The 6,000-nt window shown below is 48.7% G+C and overlaps 1 pseudogene; it reads left to right on the top strand.

Annotated features, from left to right (window-relative positions):
• The first annotated feature begins 2,338 nt into the window (after positions 1–2,338).
• LOC114213874 (C-C motif chemokine 3-like) lies at positions 2,339–3,312 on the top strand (annotated as a pseudogene).
• Positions 3,313–6,000: the final 2,688 nt, after the last annotated feature.

Below are 6,000 nucleotides of genomic sequence, written 5' to 3'. Positions count from 1 at the left end.
CAGTTCACATTACAAATCAAGTAAAAAAAAAAGCCCCAATTTGAATTAAAAACACTAGTAATGTTGCTTTTTCTCTACTCCTATGAGACTCCCTTCTAAGCCTGTGGAGAAGACTTTGTGAAGACCTGATGCCTGAGCAGTAGCAACCATTTTGTAACCATGAAGTGACAACCTCCTTTCCCCCAAAGAAAAGCCAACAAAATGTTGGGGGAAAGGGAAACATTTTAAGAAAAGAGTCCCTGATGATGTCATTGAACTGCCAGACAAACTTTGGAAATGCCATCTTGACTTTGTCATAAGAACACAGGAAATGTTCTAGGGTTTTTGAGGAACAAGGACTTCCTTTGAACATTTCTTCACTTTCTCAGTTTTTAAGGGCTAATTATTATCATAAGAGGTGAATATATCATAAATGATTTAATTGTATTAATTTTAATTTATTACTTTTTTTGCTTTTTAAAAAAATTACTTATTTCTTTTTAAAAAATATTATTATTATTATTATTTTTTAAAGTAGGCTCCATGCCCAGTGTGGAGCCCAACACAGGGCTGGAACTCACGGTCCTGAGATCATGACCTGAGCTGAGATCAAGTCTAACGCTTGACCGACCGAGCCACCCAGACACCCTATAGGTCCCTTTTAAATTGTTACAAATAAGCTGTGACAAACACCATTATGCATACAGTTTTCTTCTGTCTTATGCATAGAAATAGAATATTTCTATTTTTATTCAGTTTTCTTCTGTCTTATGCATAGAAATAGAATATTTCTATTTCTATGCATAAGACAGATCCTTGGCAGAGTATTTTGCTGGTCAAAGGGTAACAACAGTTTAAGGCTCATCATTCACATTAGCCGCCTCCCCCCTGCCCCGTTAGCCCAACTAACCCAGGGACCAGCTCTTTTGTGGGGGTCTTAGCCTCTTGATAGTGATGCTATGTGCTCAAAATGCTGGGCTATGTAGTTAGTGCTGGTGGTGAGCTCCCCAGACATTTCCCCGAAGAGAGCCAAGGTTGTGGCCCGACGGGCCTTTGTGGTTCTTACTATGATTGTGAGGCTCACACCTCAGCAGCAACCGTCAGGGAAATTTTAAAATACAAGGTTTATTACTCACAGGGGTACACAGCATGCCCGCGCCCCCCCCCCCCAGTGAGGTCACTGGTAAAGAGAGAGGGAGAGCATAGACCTGGGGTTCTGCCTTTATTGGGGTTAAGGGTGGGGTGCCTGGGGCTTTGTGGGTTCCCTGTTGGTAAATGTAAAGCCTAAGTGCAGGAATTAGAGTGCAGGAAGGGAAAAGCAGGGTTGCTCAAGTGGCCAGCTGTATAACTTATGGACGGGGCAGCCTAGCTCTTTAAATGGCAATATGTCTTTGACACGGAGGCCTCGGCAATCCAAAGCTGACATTACAATCAGTAGGGCTCATTGCCAGGCACTGCCACTCCCCGGCAGACTGCACGGACCCGTGCGTGTTTGATGATGGAGCGGAAGTCTGCAAGGCCAGCCTCCGCCTTGCCCCTTGAGGAGCTGAGGCTTCCCCAGTTCTGCTGTCTCCATCTGGGGTGTGTTCTAGCTTGGGGTGTGCTCCTCCAGACTCCATGGCATTATCATCTGTGTCACCTCGATGCTATCTGAACAGCTGGGGCACATAGCAGGAGGCTCTGGGGCAGAAATGCTTGATCTCCGGATCTGCTCTTGTGAGAAGTCACCTGCTAACCGGGTCACACCAGCATCTCACCTCCTCTCGCTATAGAAACCATTTCCCCCTCAAGAGGCAACCGAGCCATGGCTGCAAATAGCCTGAACTTTTGTGGCGACCAGAGCTCCCTTGCCTTATGCAACTCACAGCATGACACCAACACCAGCGATTTTAAATATCCCCCCTTGGTTTCCTCAACTTTCTGTCTTCTAATGCCCCGCGGCTGCCTATAAAGAGAAAGACAGGGTTTAGACCCCAGAAGGAGGCAGCAGCTGCAGGTCTCCGGTCCCAGCTCCACTTGGCCACCGCTGGAGCTTACACCCTCTGCTGCCCAGACCCCGGGAGGTCCCCGAAGCTGTCCTGCCCGTCCTGCTTCTCACCGCGACACTCTGTTCCCAGACCTCCTGTTCCTCTTGTGCGTCTGTCCTCCCTTCCTCCTTTTGCCGCTGCCCTCCCCTTCTCTGGCCCTAGCTTGGACCCCAGGGCCAAAGTCTTGTGCCTGAGCCCCTCTAAGTAGAGAACTTCAGAGGGATTTCCAAGACTATTTCCCGAGGAGGAGTTTCTTTCCCACAGTGCTTTAGCCATTCTGTTGTCCAGCTCCGCGAGAGAGTGGGAGGGAGTCCCATTCTAAGGATGGAAAAATGGGCGCCCACCTGGGACTTCGAGAAGAGGTAGAATCTGTGTCCGACTGGCTCCCAGGGCTGTGGCTTTTGCTCTCCTCATGAATTCCAAATGAACTGCCCCGGGAGAGCCAGAAAGGGCGCAGTTTGTCCAGAAAGTTCAGTTCCCGAACTTCAGGGGAGAGACACGGAGACGCCAAACCAAGACAGGCAGAGAATGAGAAACACGGAAGGAGACACAGAAATAAAAATGGCAAGGAAAAGAAGAAACACCAGCTTCCTTCTGGATGTGTTTGTCCCCACATCCCCCACATCTGCGCAGGGCTGCCTCCTTCCAGTTCTTCCTGACCCTCAGGGATTGGCCGGCTCACCCCATCTTCTGAAGAGTGACTTAGGATCTCTCTGTCGGTGCTGACACCCCGACCTCCTGCTGCTTCTTCTATATCTCCCGGCAGATTCCTTGGAAATTTGTGGTCGACTATTATGAGACCAGCAGCCAGTGCTCCAAGCCCGGTGTCATGTAAGGCCCAGTCTTCTTGCGGAAGGAGATGAGAGGGCTGGGATGAGCCCCCCGCCCTTGGAGGACTCAGCCTTCTGAGGCCCATTGGAGCACAGGGCACCAGGGGAGGCCACTGCCATGTTTTCTGACCTGGTCTGGTGCCTGTGGGGAGTCCTGAAGGAATTGCCTCTGCTGTTGAGGTGACAGCAGGAAGTTGGCTTTCCGAGCGGACCCCTGTATGAGACCCAGAGGAGGTCATGAACCCTAACATGGAGGGTGCATTTTATGAGCATGTGGACAGGCCCTGAGAGGTCTGAAGTAGAGAAGGATGGAGGGGGTCACAGTGGGCCCAGGATTCCCCTGCTAGATTCCTCAGCGTGTAGCCCTTTCACACCTCTCCACAGCTTCCAAACCAAAAGAGGCCGGGCAGATCTGTGCCGACCCCAGGGAGGCCTGGGTCCAGAAGTACATCAGCGACCTGGAGCTGAATGCCTGAGTGGCCCGGAAGCTACAAGGAAGGTGTTAACGTCTATGTGCAGACTGGAGAGAAGGCACCTGAGCTGGGGCAATGACCTTGGAACTCTGGAGGGCATCTCTTCGACGGGTCCCACCCCCACCCCCAGCCACACTCTGCAGCCCTCTTTAACTTTAATTTTAGCTTATTTAACTTTTGTAATTTATTTCCCTTCTTGAATTGTGTGAATGTAATAAGTATTTTCTCGGACTTCTCATGACATTCTCTTCACCTGCTCCCCTCTTCAGTTCTCCTCACACTCAATCTGTGGGTGATCCATCAGCAGGATTAGCTCTCTCTTGTAGCAGTCTTTTCATACATATCAAACAACAAATGCTCACGGGACAGTTTACCCAGCACTGCGTTTCAAGATATTGAAGGTACTTCGATAAAAGGTAAACCAGCCTTTTCCTTGCGATGACTCCATTGATTTTGTTTTCCCGACTAATCAGAACCACGGGCTGAGAAGGATACTGGGGGAAGAGGAGAGACATCTGAAGAGGGGCAGAAACCACCAGAAAGGAACAGAGTGCTAGCACAGGGGTGCCAGACTCTCGCTGGAGACACTTTCCTGGAAAGCTGAAACTGGCGCATTCTTTTATCACCAAGTCATGACTGATACTCTCTCAGACATTTTTCTGCTTAAATGGGTCCCGAGATGATGCATCCTGTGATGCATATTTGTGCGCACACGTTCATTTTCGTAAGTGAAGCTTTCCTCAGAATGATGGCTAACATTTGTCGAGTGTTTAGCAAATGCTGGGTGCTTGGGTACTTCTGTTAGTGACGGTCTAGCGAACCTGCCTGCAGTCTAGCAAGGACTCCTGTTGGCTGAGAGGCCTGGTCAGCGTCTCAGGGCTTCTGTGCTCTGCTTTCTGGGAGAATGTTCTCCATAGCTATATCTGAGGTGAGGGTTGGAGGCTTAACAGTGGCCAGAGTTAACAAATAAAAGCACAGAATGAATGATTTTTTAATATAAGTGTGTACCAGGCAATATTTGGGATAAACTTACAAAAAAATCATTTGGTGTGTGTCCGAAATTCAAATTTAACTGGGAATCCTGTATTTTATCCGGGAATCCCACTTAGGGTGAAGACTTTTATAGAGGCTGGCTATTGCCTGTTGGAGTGGGTGCCTAAGGATTTGCTTTTCAACCTTGAAATCACGTTAGAATCCCTTGGGAAAGTTTTTAGAAACTCCAGTACCTAGACCTCACCTCCAAAGTTATGAAGTTAGTTCAGGTTTAGTTAGGTGGGGACTGGGCGTCAGCAATTTTGAAACTCCCAAGGTGATGTAATGCACAGGCAGTTTGAAAACCACCGTTGGGTGTAGTCAGGCTATTTTGGCCAGCCTTCGGGTTTCAGTGCAGCTCCCTTCTCATTTTTCAAGGCTTCTGATCTGTTTTTGGTCGCTTCCACTGGATGGTTAATTAGAAGCAGACAATCTGTCGGCTAATGTCACTTCTAGAAGTGGGTTCAGAACGCCTCTCTCGCAGCACAGTGCTGGAGCCCTGGTCGTGCTGGTCATCCATTTCACAGTCACATCCCCTCCCCCAGGCCACTGACTGCTGTCCCCACAGTGCCCTCTGCTGCTGAAACAATGCCATGGGTGCGGGGGTCACTAGGATCAGCTCCCAGCCTCTGGCTGCATCCCAGCTGTGATGCAAGAACATGGTTTTGTCCACAGGATAAATATTTAAAATGGGGCGGGGGGAGGTCTGAGGAGAGGGTGGATCTGGCTGTTTCTGGACCCCACTTTTTCATCCTTCCTCGTCTCCCATCTTCCCATTTCTGCTCATTCTAACATCACCTTGCCATGGAGAGTTCTGCTTTTCTAGTCTGCAAGCTCCAGGTCACTGGTGTGCCAACCAGCTTGGTGCGCGGGCAGCAAGTAAAAAAGGGCTTTTAAAAAAAAAAAAAACTTTTTATTTATTTATTCATGAGAGACAGAGAGAGAGAGAGAGAGGCAGAGGGAGAAGGAGGCTCCCAAGGAGCAGGGAGCCTGATGCGGGACTTGATCCCAGAACCCTGGGATCATGACCTGAGCTGAAGGCAGACGCTTAACCATCTGAGCCACCCAGGCGCCCAAAAAGGGCTTTTCTTAAGGAAACTGTTTTTCCCCTCTCTGCTATCAGACAAGCCAATTTCAAAGTGAGTTAGTCTCTTTCTTAATGGGCCTTACTGATTTGTGCAAGAATTAGTCAGTTTCCAACATCTTGAATTTTCCTTTTTGATGCAACCTTGCTAGGCAGATGGCCATACTAAGGATACAGGACAGGCCAGGAAGGGGACCAGCTGTTGTACTAGGAGGAGGTGTCCTCACTGACTGTGACCTCAGCTTCTGCCCTCAGTCAGTTACACTTGGTGGGGTGTGCTATTTACAGCACTGCAGGGAGACTTTGAGCTATAGTACCAGAAAACCTGACTCAAGCTGACTTAATGGAAAAAGGGAACCTGTTAGCTCACGTGACTGAAGCTTCAAGAAGTAGATTAGCTTCAAGCAAAGCTTGATCCAAAGCTTTGGATCTTTGGTCCTCAAGTATGATGATAAACCATGGTTCCTTCTGAATTTCTGATTTCCCTTCAGTTTGAGAGCTTCATCCTAGGACATCCCACTGTAAAGTGAGTCACTTTGCTAGTAGGCACTTTCCAGGTTTTACAAGTTACCCCC

This window comes from Eumetopias jubatus, unplaced genomic scaffold (genome assembly GCF_037043125.1).
Source record: "Eumetopias jubatus isolate StellerSeaLion01/CBP00866 unplaced genomic scaffold, mEumJub1_p1.0 scaffold_10, whole genome shotgun sequence".
In the NCBI taxonomy this organism is placed as follows: Eukaryota; Metazoa; Chordata; class Mammalia; order Carnivora; family Otariidae; genus Eumetopias; species Eumetopias jubatus.
This window is presented reverse-complemented; position numbering and strand designations above follow the sequence as displayed.